This window comes from Rattus norvegicus, chromosome X (assembly GCF_021556685.1).
Source record: "Rattus norvegicus strain SHRSP/BbbUtx chromosome X, alternate assembly SHRSP_T2T, whole genome shotgun sequence".
In the NCBI taxonomy this organism is placed as follows: Eukaryota; Metazoa; Chordata; class Mammalia; order Rodentia; family Muridae; genus Rattus; species Rattus norvegicus.
The window spans coordinates 64,461,885-64,477,171 of NC_141554.1; the positions used below are offsets into that span (position 1 = coordinate 64,461,885).

The 15,287-nt window shown below is 39.4% G+C and overlaps 1 pseudogene; it reads left to right on the forward strand.

The window, feature by feature from the left end:
* Window positions 1-488: 488 nt before the first annotated feature.
* On the forward strand, window positions 489-3,913 carry Magebl1-ps1 (MAGE family member B-like 1, pseudogene 1; annotated as a pseudogene).
* The last annotated feature ends 11,374 nt before the right edge of the window (window positions 3,914-15,287 follow it).

A 15,287-nucleotide genomic window follows, 5' to 3' on the forward strand; every position in this document is an offset into this window, starting at 1 on the left:
GAATATATGGTGACTATAGAATTCTAAGTTAGTGGGTTGTTTAAAAGAATTTATTTATTTAACTTCATTTGCTCTGATGTATCTATTTAAACTACAGTTAATGTTTGTATTTTTCCATTCTATTTTTAAGAGTCTTAATATATTATGCATAGGTATTTTAATTGCCTACACTGATAATTCCTAAATATATTCCATATTAAAAGCTAATTCTAAATATTCATGGTATTTCATAGTTTTTGTTTTATTGAAAGCATGGTATGATGTCTTGATTTATAAAGAACTAATATCTGCATGCATTATGATATTTTATATTTTTCTGATTACGATTCATGTTGTATTCACTATATCCATAGGTGTTAAAAGCTGAAACTTTTGCTATTCTTCATTTTTGTCTTCTTTCTTCTTTCAAATATGTAATATTATCTTTAGTATCCCTGTGCTATTAACATAGAAGCCTTCTAGTGGGAAATGAGAAGAATCATTATATAATGCATCTTGGTGAGTCTTTCTTAACTACTTCATGAGGCCTTCTTAAAAATTTTATAACTCAGGCAAGGAAAAAAAAGTGAGGCACGTATGCTACTTGGCGTTTTACTGCCAAATCTTAGAAAGCTAGAGTGGGGGCAGGGGGTTGTCTATTCACCTTCCCAATTTGTTTGAACTGTAGTGAAATCATATGTCACTTAGAATATGTTAAATATTAATAATTTTTCTTTTGAAGGCTTTATTTTGAAGCACAGATTGCTCTGTCCATCTATCATATTAGATATTTCACTTCCTCAGCTGGCCATACAAAGGCATATTCATCCAGTCTACAGGATATATTGTAGGGACCTACATGGACTGACCTTGGCCTCCAACCGCATAAGTAGCAATGAATAGCCTAGTAAGAGCACCAGTGGAAGGGGAAGCTCTTGGTCCTGCCAAGACTGAACCCTCAGTGAATGTGATTGTTGGGGGGAGGGCGGTAATGGGGGGAGGATGGGGAGGGGAACACCCATATAGAAGGGGAGGGAAAGGGGCTAGGGGGATGTTGGCCCAGAAACCGGGAAAGGGAATAACAATAGAAATGTAAATAAGAAATACCCAAGTTAATAAAGATGGAAAAAGAAAAAAAAGAAGTACAAGAAGTAAATCTCAAAAAATTTTGAGTCTCTAGCACACTAAAAACCACTTGCATTCTTACGTCTAAATAATTTATAGTGTGGCCCAACAATTTGCCAAATAGATTAGATTTTCATGCTGCCTCCATTTGTTGCTTCTGTTTCTGGACTTTGGTCCCACTGAATTCTTTATAATTTCCAGTGTGTTTCTCTAAATTGAGAAATGAGCAGCTTGTCCTGTGACCTCAGAGGCTATCTTTTTTTTTTTTTTTTTTTTTTTTTTTTTTTTTTTTTTTTTTTTTTTTTTTTGCTGTAGCCTAGAGGCCAAACTCAATACTATACTATGTAACATTTTCTCTTTCCGTAGTTGGTAAAAAATATGGTAGCTTTCTTCTTTAGGTCAATCAGAATATCAAAAGCTAATTAATATCAAAATTACTCATACATAGTATTCATTATCAGAACAGTGTTTTCTCACTAGTACCATATAACATATCTTATAATACCTAATGTAATTATAAGGTGCTATTCATTTTTTCATGATTAAATCTTAGAATGAAGTCAGCCTTCCTCCCCACATTAGGTCAAAAGTATATACAACTTATGATCATCAAAGCAGGATCATTGAGGAACTGAATGTTATTCTTTTTCACATTCTGTCTTCTAGGTCCTATTGCTTATAACCGTACTATGTAAAAATATTCTAATCTTATCCAGATATGACCCTCTAATACCAATCACATTAAACCATCACCTCAAAATTAAGATTTCTTCTTCTAAACCATATGAGGATTCTCTGGGAAATTAAGTGTCAAAAATATGCCCACTGAGAAATTTACACTTTTTGGCATGGACCCATAAGAACTTGAAAAGTACCACCTGCTTCATACTCAGTATACAGTAGGATAGACCTAGAAATATATTTGCTCTGTACCCACTGACGCACATGGATATGTCTACACTTACTTTTTCTTGGCTAGACCTTCTCTTTAAAATGATTCCTCTGTGTTCTTTTACTCTTCATCTTGCAATTGTTTGTATCACAGAAATAGTTAAAAAATAACTATTTTTTTCAGAAAAAGATAATTTTCTTAGTCTCATGTACACATTATCCCACTTCAAATATCTCCTTTTTTCTGTTTTATTGAAAATACATTTTTCTCACACAGTATATCTTGATTACATTTCACCACCCTCTATGCCTCCCCACCTCCATCCAATCCAGATACAGCCCCTTTCCTTCTCTCATTAGAAAACAAACAGGCTTCTAAGGGGTAATATAACAAAATTAATACATAGGTAGTTGAGCAAACTAAACAGAAGGAAGAACAAACAGAGAAAGCACAACAGACCCACTCTTTTGCATACCCAGGGATCCTATGAAAACACTAAACTAGAAGCCATTATATGTATGCAAAGGACCTATAGGGCAAAAGTGTGTGTGTGTGTGTGTGTGTGTGTGTGTGTGTGTGTGTGTGTGTGTGTGTAAAATCAATATTATAGAAACAATAATAAAAAGAAGCAAAAAATTTAAAATAATAATTATGTATATTTATAATTATATATTAATAAATAAATATATGTTTAATCCCTGAGAAGTCACAAGACAAGATGCTGTTGTGTTTGTTTTATGTTGGCTATCTACTCATGTGGCCTACACTTAAGAGTATTTCTATACACACCGAGACTCCACTGGAGAAAACTAGATTTTCACTTACAAGTGGTTATCAACTGTAGATAGTTTCTGGATTAGGGATGGAGGCAGGTGGTTGTTTCTCCCTTCAGCTCTAGGACTCCATCTGGTGCAGACCCGTATGTGCCCCGTATGTACTACCTCAATTTCTATGACTCCATATGTGCATTGATCCTGTTGATTTAAAAGGCCTTGTTTTTCTTTGTATCCTCCGTCCCCTCTGGATCATACACTCTTTCTGCTTCTTCTTCCATGGTGTTCCCTGAGCACACAGGGGAGGGATTTATTTCTAAACAGAGACAACCTGCTTAGAGTGGTGTTTCAAGGTCTTACTGTGAGTCTCTGTATTTGTTCCCATCTGTTGCAGGAAGAAGCTTCTCCTATGCTGGCTGAATAAGGCACCAATCTATGGGTAACTCATGCAAGCAGTGTTGCTACCTTGAGGTGTGTCACCAAGTCATTGTGTTTCCCTGGCCAACTCAATACTGACCTGAGCAAGCTAGCTATGAAGATGGTGCCCTTCCCATGCTTGCATTTCTTCATCCTCCATCACAGCCCAAGGTAATCAGCAGTTTGGTGCCCTGACAGTGCCTGAGTTGACACAGGAGATGCTGATGCTAACAACATAATGGCTGCCTGTGACCCATGCCATGGATGCCACCTGACCATCACTACTGTCTTCAGGGGCTCCATGCCAATGAAGGAGGTGGATGTGTAGATGCTGGCCATGCAGAACAAGAACAGAAACTACATTGTTGAGTGCATTCCTAACAAGATTAAGGTAGATATGTGTGACATCCCACCACTGGGCCTCAAGATAGCCTCCACCCTCATTGGCAATAGCACTAACATCCAGGAGCTATTCAAGTGCATCTCAGATCAGTTCTCAGCCATGTTCCATCATAAGACCTTCCTGCACTGGTTCACCAGTGAGGACATGAGCGAAAGGGAGTTCACCAAGGCTGATAGTAACAGGAAAGACCTGGTCTCCAAGTACCAGCAGTACCAGGATGCCATGGTCAATGACAGGGAAGAGGCTTTTCAAGATGAGGATGAAGAAGAGATCAATGAAAACGGAACCTCAAGCTGCTACAATGCACATTTACTTTTTTCTTAGTTCTGATGATGTGGAATGGTGCCCTGGTCTAAGCATGTCACAGGTCACTCTCAAACCAAATACACTAAACTGATCTCCAGGTTAGCTGGAACAGAGAACTTTCCTTTACCAGAGAATTAGCAGTCCCAGCAGACAGGGAGATTTTATATAAGAACACTGAAAGCAAAGTAGTGGGTCTTACAGTGAAAGATCCCCGAAGAGAGAGACCCTTACTCAAGTCTCGGGAAGTCTCGGACCCCAGACACCGAGAGACCATTTTGGATGTAATATGCAAAGGCGAGGTTTATTACCGAGATCTATTATGGAGATCTCCGGGCCGACACGTATCCCACGCAGGAGACAGAGGTGTGACCCCGAGTGGCTGGGAGAAGGGTTTTTTAAAGGAAGAAGTCACAAGCTCCAGGAGATGGGGGTATGTCAAAAGGAAATACCAAAAATGTCACAAGGGGAAACTCTCAAAGTCACAGAATTGTTCTTAAGACTTTAGGGTTTAAATGAGGGAAAAGGTCAAGCTCTCTTTCTCCTGAGAACAGATCTCGATTGTCCTTTAGGGTAAATGTCTGCATCTGAAACACATCTGGTTAGGCTTTGAGGCCAGTTTCCTGGAATACTCTCTGCAGGACACAATGACTGGAGGGCACAAAGGAGACTGGGGCAGAACAAAACCCATTACTCATTTACTCAGTCTGGTGATAAGCAGGAGGGTCAGTGTCTCTGAACCAGTTCTCCTGCATTTTTAACAATCTGTCTTCCTGAGTCAGATCCTGTTGCTGAGTTTTGAGCTAATTTAAAACTCTATCTTTCAACAGGGCTAAAGAAAGTGACTACCTTTTAAAATTCCCCCCTCCAATTAGCAGTGGAGTTAGAATAAGGATTTGTTTTTCATCCTTGGTATTAAAAACTAAAGCTGCACAATGTTATCTTAATCGAATACACAATATGGAACTCTATGAAAATCCATTCATAATAAAATGCTAAACCTGCCCATTGGTCTCTTGAACTTCATCAAACCACTATTATACATAGGTCTCATTTTTCAAATACATGTTTTGTGAGATACCAGAGAAAATCTTGGCAGAGGAAACTTTCAAGAATGCAGCCTATTATTTAACCAACATAATAAGCCAAGTGTGGTCAATAGTTCTTCTAACGAAACTCTGGCATCTCAACCTTCAGAATACAAAGTTGAAGGTGCTTACAAAACAGAATACTTTTTAGTTATAATATGAGAAAATTGATGGCATAGGAATTTTTACAAGAGGAAAATCTTCTAGAGTAAAAGATAGTTTGGTATGGTATTACGAAAAATATCGAACCCTGTTAATTTGAAATAATAAATGTAGATTTCTGCTGATTGATGACCTTCATTTTGTTACCTTTTCCCCTGTTCTCTAAAATAAGTTAGGAATGAAGATTTGATCATTTAAGCCTATATAAGACAAGTGTGGCTTTCTACTTCCTAGATGTTCTACTCTTCTTAAGTAATTTACCCAGTTTGATGTTTTGGTACAATATATCTTTCAATTTAAAAGAATAGTATTGAATTTCATTACTGCTGTTTTTCAAATTGTGCTTTTTTCTATAAATTTCTGTCTCCAATGGCATACTTTCTAAGTCATTGAAATTTAATATCAAATTTTACTATTATTAAAAAATGCATATAAGGCACTGGGTGGTTTGTTTTGCAGCAGGATTGCAAGGGACAAGGCCACAGACCTCAAAGTTGCTTGAAGTTAGAAAGTGTTGCAGAGATTGACAGAACTAATTCTGAGTAGCTACTGTAGTCTTTCCTAATAGAATTCAATCTGAGGAAACATGACTAGGTCTGTTTTATGACTATTTGAGATCTTCATAAACAACCCAAAAACTCTAACTTTCATTTTACAGAATCAATTCAAAGCACAGTGCTATTGAGTTGGGCTTTTTGGTTTGCTTGTTTGTTTGTTTCTAATTGTAGTTATTTTCAGATTTGTGTTATTAAAAATGCTAATGTTGAGCAGGAGAGATGATTCAGGGTTAACAGCACTGTTTACACTTCAAGAGGCCCCTGGTTCATTTTCTACCACCTAACACAGTGCTTGAAACCAACTGTAAGTTTAGTCGCAGGGAACTTAGAGGACCAGACAGGCACAGGACAAATATACAAGCAAAGCACCCAAGAACATTTTGGACAAGTACTAATGATTTTCTGTAAAGGACTTGTTTTCAGTAAATTAAATATAGTTTAATACTTAAAGAAAGGAAGAAAAATCTTTTCTTCATTGTAAATAAAATAACCAAAAAGGTTTTACATTCACTTTGCATCCTGATTGCAGCCCCACTCCCTCCTCTAATCCCAGTCCCACCCTCGCAAACCTCTCTACCCGCTACTCCCTCCCATTCTCAGGGAAGGGGAAATGCCCATTGGGTACCAAAAATACGAACGCATCAAGAAGCATCAGGACTATGCACATCCTCTAATACTGAAGCCTGTCAAGGCAGTTCAGCTAGAGGAAATGGATCCAAAGTCAAATAATACAACTCATGCCTGGTATAGAGGTACATATACAACATTTGTGCTTTTAATTAATAACTATGATTTCTCCTCATATAAGCAAGAGTTATATAGAAATAATTTCATAATTTGGTTATAAGCTACAGCTGAACTATCTTTTATACATTGCTGCTTTTATGTCAGACCTCACTTGTCGATCTTTTTGTTTCTTTTTCCTTTTTTTTCTGTTTCAAAATCAGTTGTTACTTTTTGTTTTCTTTGAGTTTTTTTGTTTGTTTGCTTGATTTATTTTATTTATATACATTTCAAACGTTGTCTCTTTCCCTGTCTCCCCTCCACAAACCCCATCCCACCCCAGTCCCCTATACCCTGGCCTCAGTGGGATAGAATGTCCTTTATCCTGTAGAAAATTGATGCTCCAGTGAAGGGGGATGGTGGTGGAGGTGAGGTGGGGGTGGGTACATGGGTGGGAGAACACCCTTTCAGAAGCAAATGGAGTTTATTTCCTGCCTTCTACTCCTCCTAGGTTTATTTGTTTCTTTTTGTTCTAGAGCTTTTAGGTGCTGTCAAGCTGATGATATGTGCTCTCGCCTGTTTCTTTCTGCAGGCACTCAAAGATATGAGTTTTCCTCTTAGCACTGCTTTCATTGTACTCGTTAATTTTAATATTGTTCCTTAAGGAGCATTAAGTTCCAAGAGGCATTAACCTAAGGTACATGCATTTAATTTCGTTTTCAAAATAGCAAAATCATGTCTTAAAATATCAGTTCAAAATATGATTTAAAAAGTAAATCAATAAAGAGCAGTGTAAAAGTTCTTATTTGCACAAGAAAATAAAATAAAAATGATATTCATTTCCAGGTGTTTTGATGGACATGTGTTTTCAGAACTCTGTATGCTGTCCATCTGGAAATGTATATTAAAGCCTTTTACTAACTTCTGAAGCACAAGACTCCAGTGGACATTTTCCACATACTTGTTTGGCCACTGCTATTGTAGAACTAGAGTTTCATAAAGGTTACTCATTGTCAGAGCCCGAATGTGCAGAACTAGAGTTTCATAAAGGTTGCTCATTGTCAGAGTCCAGATGTGCAGGGCGGGACGTGCCTGAGGGAGAGCCAGAGATAGCCAAACCAGCTATCAGCCCCAAGGACACTGACCATCCGTAGCTACCCCATCCCCTTCCTTCACGCCCCCTGAGTGAGATGAGTCACCCTACCTGCCTGCCGAGCTGCTGGAGAGCACGTACTCCTTGCTGATGTAATTTCGCACCAAAAGTAACTGTGCACCATTTGAATTGACCAATCATGTGCAACCTCGTGAATGCCCCTTACCTCCCCTATATAAACCCCCGAGTTTGGAAGCTCGGGGTCGATTCCTCTGTCTCCTGTGTGAGATACGTGTCGACCCGGGATCCCGATAAACGTGGGATCTCGTTAATAAAGCTACCTCTTGCTGTTACATCAAGAATGGCTCCTCGTGAGCAGCTCTCTGCTCCCAGACCCGGTGAGAGAGAGACCCAACCGCCTGGTCAGGTGGGCACTCCTGAGGCTGCAGAGCGGAAGAGACCACCAACACTGCTCACCCCTGCCGACATCCCTGGCCCAAGAGGAAACTGTATAAGGCCTCTGGGCTCCCATGGGGGAGGGCCCAGGAGCGGCAGGACCCCTGCCAGAGACACCGCCGGACCCTGAAGGAAACAGACCGGATAAACAGTTCTCTGCACCCAAATCCCGTGGGAGGGAGTGCTAAACCTTCAGAGAGGCAGACAAGCCTGGGAAACCAGACGAGACTGCTCCCTGCACACACATCTCGGACGCCAGAAGAAAAAGCCAAAGACCATCTGGAACCCTGGTGCACTGAAGCTCCCGGAAGGGGCGGCACAGGTCTTCCTGGTTGCTGCCGCTGCAGAGAGCCCCTGGGCAGCACCCCGCGAGCAAACCTGAGCCTCGGGACCACAGGTAAGACCAAATTTTCTGCTGCAAGAAAGCTGCCTGGTGAACTCAAGACACAGGCCCACAGGAACAGCTGAAGACCTGTAGAGAGGAAAAACTACACGCCCGAAAGCAGAACACTCTGTCCCCATAACGGACTGAAAGAGAGGAAAACAGGTCTACAGCACTCCTGACACACAGGCTTATAGGACAGTCTAGCCACTGTCAGAAATAGCAGAACAAAGTAACACTAGAGATAATCTGATGGCGAGAGGCAAGCGCAGGAACCCAAGCAACAGAAACCAAGACTACATGCCATCATCGGAGCCCAATTCTCCCACCAAAACAAACATGGAATATCCAAACACACCAGAAAAGCAAGATCTAGTTTCAAAATCATATTTGATCATGATGCTGGAGGACATCAAGAAAGACATGAACACACTTAGGGAAGCACAGGAAAACATTAATAAACAAGTAAAAGCCTACAGAGAGGAATCGCAAAAATCCCTGAAAGAATTCCAGGAAAACACAATCAAACAGTTGAAGGAATTAAAAATGGAAATAGAAGCAATCAAGAAAGAACACATGGAAACAACCCTGGATATAGAAAACCAAAAGAAGAGACAAGGAGCTGTAGATACAAGCTTCACCAACAGAATACAAGAGATGGAAGAGAGAATCTCAGGAGCAGAAGATTCCATAGAAATCATTGACTCAACTGTCAAAGATAATGTAAAGCGGAAAAAGCTACTGGTCCAAAACATACAGGAAATCCAGGACTCAATGAGAAGATCAAACCTAAGGATAATAGGTATAGAAGAGAGTGAAGACTCCCAACTCAAAGGACCAGTAAATATGTTCAACAAAATCATAGAAGAAAACTTCCCTAACCTAAAAAAAGAGATACCCATAGACATACAAGAAGCCTACAGAACTCCAAATAGATTGGACCAGAAAAGAAACACCTCCCGTCACATAATTGTCAAAACACCAAACGCACAAAATAAAGAAAGAATATTAAAAGCAGTAAGGGAAAAAGGTCAAGTAACATATAAAGGGAGACCTATCAGAATCACACCAGACTTCTCGCCAGAAACTATGAAGGCCAGAAGATCCTGGACTGATGTTATACAGACCCTAAGAGAACACAAATGCCAGCCCAGGTTACTGTATCCAGCGAAACTCTCAATTAACATTGATGGAGAAACCAAGATATTCCATGACAAAACCAAATTTACACAATATCTTTCTACAAATCCAGCACTACAAAGGATAATAAATGGTAAAGCCCAACATAAGGAGGCAAGCTATACCCTAGAAGAAGCAAGAAACTAATCGTCTTGGCAACAAAACAAAGAGAATGAAAGCACACAAACATAACCTCACATCCAAATATGAATATAACGGGAAGCAATAATCACTATTCCTTAATATCTCTCAATATCAATGGCCTCAACTCCCCAATAAAAAGACATAGATTAACAAACTGGATATGCAACGAGGACCCTGCATTCTGCTGCCTACAGGAAACACACCTCAGAGACAAAGACAGACACTACCTCAGAGTGAAAGGCTGGAAAACAACTTTCCAAGCAAATGGTCAGAAGAAGCAAGCTGGAGTAGCCATTCTAATATCAAATAAAATCAATTTCCGACTAAAAGTCATCAAAAAAGATAAGGAAGGACACTTCATATTCATCAAAGGAAAAATCAACCAAGATGAACTCTCAATCCTAAATATCTATGCCCCAAATACAAGGGCACCTACATACGTAAAAGAAACCTTACTAAAGCTCAAAACACACATTGCACCTCACACAATAATAGTGGGAGATTTCAACACCCCACTCTCATCAATGGACAGATCATGGAAACAGAAATTAAACAGTGATGTAGACAGACTAAGAGAAGTCATGAGCCAAATGGACTTAACGGATATTTATAGAACATTCTATCCTAAAGCAAAAGGATATACCTTCTTCTCAGCTCCTCATGGTACTTTCTCCAAAATTGACCATATAATTGGTCAAAAAACGGGCCTCAACAGGTACAAAAAGATAGAAATAATCCCATGCGTGCTATCGGACCACCACGGCCTAAAACTGGTCTTCAATAACAATAAGGGAAGAATGCCCACATATACGTGGAAATTGAACAATGCTCTACTCAATGATAACCTGGTCAAGGAAGAAATAAAGAAAGAAATTAAAAACTTTTTAGAATTTAATGAAAATGAAGATACAACATACTCAAACTTATGGGACACAATGAAAGCTGTGCTAAGAGGAAAACTCATAGCGCTGAGTGCCTGCAGAAAGAAACAGGAAAGAGCATATGTCAGCAGCTTGACAGCACACCTAAAAGCTCTAGAACAAAAAGAAGCAAATACACCCAGGAGGAGAAGAAGACAGGAAATGATCAAACTCAGAGCTGAAATCAGCCAAGTAGAAACAAAAAGGACCATAGAAAGAATAAACAGAACCAAAAGTTGATTCTTTGAGAAAATCAACAAGATAGATAAGCCCTTAGCCAGACTAACGAGAGGACCCAGAGAGTGTGTCCAAATTAACAAAATCAGAAACGAAAAGGGAGACATAACTACAGATTCAGAGGAAATTCAAAAAATCATCAGATCTTACTATAAAAACCTATATTCAACAAAATTTGAAAATCTTCAGGAAATGGACAATTTCCTAGACAGATACCAGGTATCGAAGTTAAATCAGGAACAGATAAACCAGTTAAACAACCCCATAACTCCTAAGGAAATAGAAGCAGTCATTAAAGGTCTCCCAACCAAAAAGAGCCCAGGTCCAGACGGGTTTAGTGCAGAATTCTATCAAACCTTCATAGAAGACCTCATACCAATATTATCCAAACTATTCCACAAAATTGAAACAGATGGAGCCCTACCGAATTCCTTCTATGAAGCCACAATTACTCTTATACCTAAACCACACAAAGACACAACAAAGAAAGAGAACTTCAGACCAATTTCCCTTATGAATATCGACGCAAAAATACTCAATAAAATTCTGGCAAACCGAATTCAAGAGCACATCAAAACAATCATCCACCATGATCAAGTAGGCTTCATCCCAGGCATGCAGGGATGGTTTAATATACGGAAAACCATCAACGTGATCCATTATATAAACAAACTGAAAGAACAGAACCACATGATCATTTCAATTGATGCTGAGAAAGCATTTGACAAAATTCAACACCCCTTGATGATAAAAGTCCTGGAAAGAATAGGAATTCAAGGCCCATACCTAAACATAGTAAAAGCCATATACAGCAAACCAGTTGCTCACATTAAACTAAATGGAGAGAAACTTGAAGCAATCCCACTAAAATCAGGGACTAGACAAGGCTGCCCACTCTCTCCCTACTTATTCAATATAGTTCTTGAAGTTCTAGCCAGAGCAATCAGACAACAAAAGGAGATCAAAGGGATACAGATCGGAAAAGAAGAGGTCAAAATATCACTATTTGCAGATGACATGATAGTATATTTAAGTGATCCCAAAAGTTCCACCAGAGAACTACTAAAGCTGATAAACAACTTCAGCAAAGTGGCTGGGTATAAAATTAACTCAAATAAATCAGTTGCCTTCCTCTATACAAAAGAGAAACAAGCCGAGAAAGAAATTAGGGAAACGACACCCTTCATAATAGACCCAAATAATATAAAGTACCTCGGTGTGACTTTAACCAAGCAAGTAAAAGATCTGTACAATAAGAACTTCAAGACACTGAGGAAAGAAATTGAAGAAGACCTCAGAAGATGGAAAGATCTCCCATGCTCATGGATTGGCAGGATTAATATAGTAAAAATGGCCATTTTACCAAAAGCAATCTACAGATTCAATGCAATCCCCATCAAAATACCAATCCAATTCTTCAAAGAGTTAGACAGAACAATTTGCAAATTCATCTGGAATAACAAAAAACCCAGGATACCTAAAGCTATCCTCAACAATAAAAGGACTTCAGGGGGAATCACTATCCCTGAACTCAAGCAGTATTACAGAGCAATAGTGATAAAACCTGCATGGTATTGGTACAGAGACAGACAGATAGACCAATGGAATAGAATTGAAGACCCAGAAATGAACGCACACACCTATGGTCACTTGATTTTTGACAAAGGAGCCAAAACCATCCAATGGAAAAAAGATAGCATTTTCAGCAAATGGTGCTGGTTCAACTGGAGGTCAACATGTAGAAGAATGCAGATCGATCCATGCTTATCACCCTGTACAAAGCTTAAGTCCAAGTGGATCAAGGACCTCCACATCAAACCAGACACACTCAAACTAATAGAAGAAAAACTAGGGAAGCATCTGGAACACATGGGCACTGGAAAAAATTTCCTGAACAAAACACCAATGGCCTATGCTCTAAGATCAAGAATCGACAAATGGGATCTCATAAAACTGCAAAGCTTCTGTAAGGCAAAGGACACTGTGGTTAGGACAAAACGGCAACCAACAGATTGGGAAAAGATCTTTACCAATCCTACAACAGATAGAGGCCTTATATCCAAAATATACAAAGAACTCAAGAGGTTAGACCGCAGGGAAACAAATAACCCTATTAAAAAATGGGGTTCAGAGCTAAACAAAGAATTCACAGCTGAGGAATGCCGAATGGTTGAGAAACACCTAAAGAAATGTTCAACATCTTTAGTCATAAGGGAAATGCAAATCAAAACAACCCTGAGATTTCACCTCACACCAGTGCGATTGGCTAAGATCAAAAACTCAGGTGACAGCAGATGCTGGCGAGGATGTGGAGAAAGAGGAACACTCCTCCATTGTTGGTGGGATTGCAGACTGGTAAAACCATTCTGGAAATCAGTCTGGAGGTTCCTCAGAAAATTGGACATTGAACTGCCTGAGGATCCAGCTATACCTCTCTTGGGCATATACCCAAAAGATGCCTCAACATATAAAAGAGACACATGCTCCACTATGTTCATCGCAGCCTTATTTATAATAGCCAGAAACTGGAAAGAACCCAGATGCCCTTCAACAGAGGAATGGATACAGAAAATGTGGTACATCTACACAATGGAATATTACTCAGCTATCAAAAACAACGAGTTTATGAAATTTGTAGGCAAATGGTTGGAACTGGAAAATATCATCCTGAGTGAGCTAACCCAATCACAGAAAGACATACATGGTATGCACTCATTGATAAGTGGCTATTAGCCCAAATGCTTGAATTACCCTAGATCCCTAGAACAAACGAAACTCAAGACGGATGATCAAAATGTGAATGCTTCACTCCTTCTTTAAATGAGGAAAAAGAATACCCTTGGCAGGGAAGGGAGAGGCAAAGATTAAAACAGAGACTGAAGGAACACCTATTCAGAGCCTGCCCCACATGTGGCCCATACATATACAGCCACCCAATTAGACAAGATGGATGAAGCAAAGAAGTGCAGACCGACAGGAGCCGGATGTAGATCGCTCCTGAGAGACACAGCCAGAATACAGCAAATACAGAGGCGAATGCCAGCAGCAAACCACTGAACTGAGAATAGGACCCCCGTTGAAGGAATCAGAGAAAGAACTGGAAGATCTTGAAGGGGCTCGAGACCCCATATGTACAACAATGCCAAGCAACCAGAGCTTCCAGGGACTAAGCCACTACCTAAAGACTATACATGGACTGACCCTGGACTCTGACCCCATAGGTAGCAATGAATATCCTAGTAAGAGCACCAGTGGAAGGGGAAGCCCTGGGTCCTGCTAAGACTGAACCCCCAGTGAACTAGTCTATGGGGGGAGGGCGGCAATGGGGGGAGGGTTGGGAGGGGAACACCCATAAGGAAGGGGAGGGGGGAGAGGGATGTTTGCCCGGAAACCGGGAAAGGGAATAACACTCGAAATGTATATAAGAAATACTCAAGTTAATAAAAAAAAAAGATATTTTTAGGAACATTTAGAATCACACTTCTTTATTAAAATGCTTACTTACGTGTTTGGAAAAATGTTTTCACCATGAAAATTCTTTTAAAAAAATTAGTAAGCTTAGCTTTATCACTTCCACGGCATTAACTGCTGAACTTAAAACACACTTAACTAAAATACAGAGTAACTCAGAGAGGCTTTATGCACAAAAACATAGATTTGATACATATTAATGTAATGCAATTATTTTAGCAAGTATTGTCAACTAAGATCCTTTGGAATAGCATACATGCATATTTAAAATTCTTTACAGAAGAAATGCTATTAAAGAGAAGTTTTATGAAATTATCAATAGGCTTTAAAGGAAATCTTGGATACCTTTGAATATTCTCATTGGAGATTCATCAATGGAAATTGTGACTGCATCCAGCTCTGGAACATTTTGTGTTCCTAGGAGCATGTGCTAATGGAAAGGCTTACATTACCTTGTTGAATTCTGTGCATAGTGATGTATTCAGTGAGAATAAAGCAAGATGTTATCAATCTAAAAAAAAAAAAAAGAATGGCTCCTCGTGATTCCTGGGGGCACCCCACCCTGCGATCGGAGCGAGAGACGCGGCTCCCCGTTTTGGGGTACGCTCTTTCACTATGCTTAGGTAACTATGATTTTTCTTCCAACCTTACATGAAAGAGTCTATATTCAATTAAAATAAATTTGCTTTGGAAATCCATAGGGCTTACCATGATTGCTAACAGGTACCACTACTAAGTTTCCTAATGAATCCACCTTGTTTTTCAAAGCACTGAAAATCATTCTCAGTAAATCCCTTATTTTCAATTGGTTTTAAAACACAACTTTTTCTTTTCCCAGGCTAGTTTTCCAGAGCTCACCATTCATCTTCCTATCACTTCATCCACTTTCATTGTCTTTTGCTACAGTTTTTCTTAGCATTTTCCCATTAATTTTTTCCCAGAATATATTTTGATTATGTTTCCCCTTCCCATAGCTCCTCTCT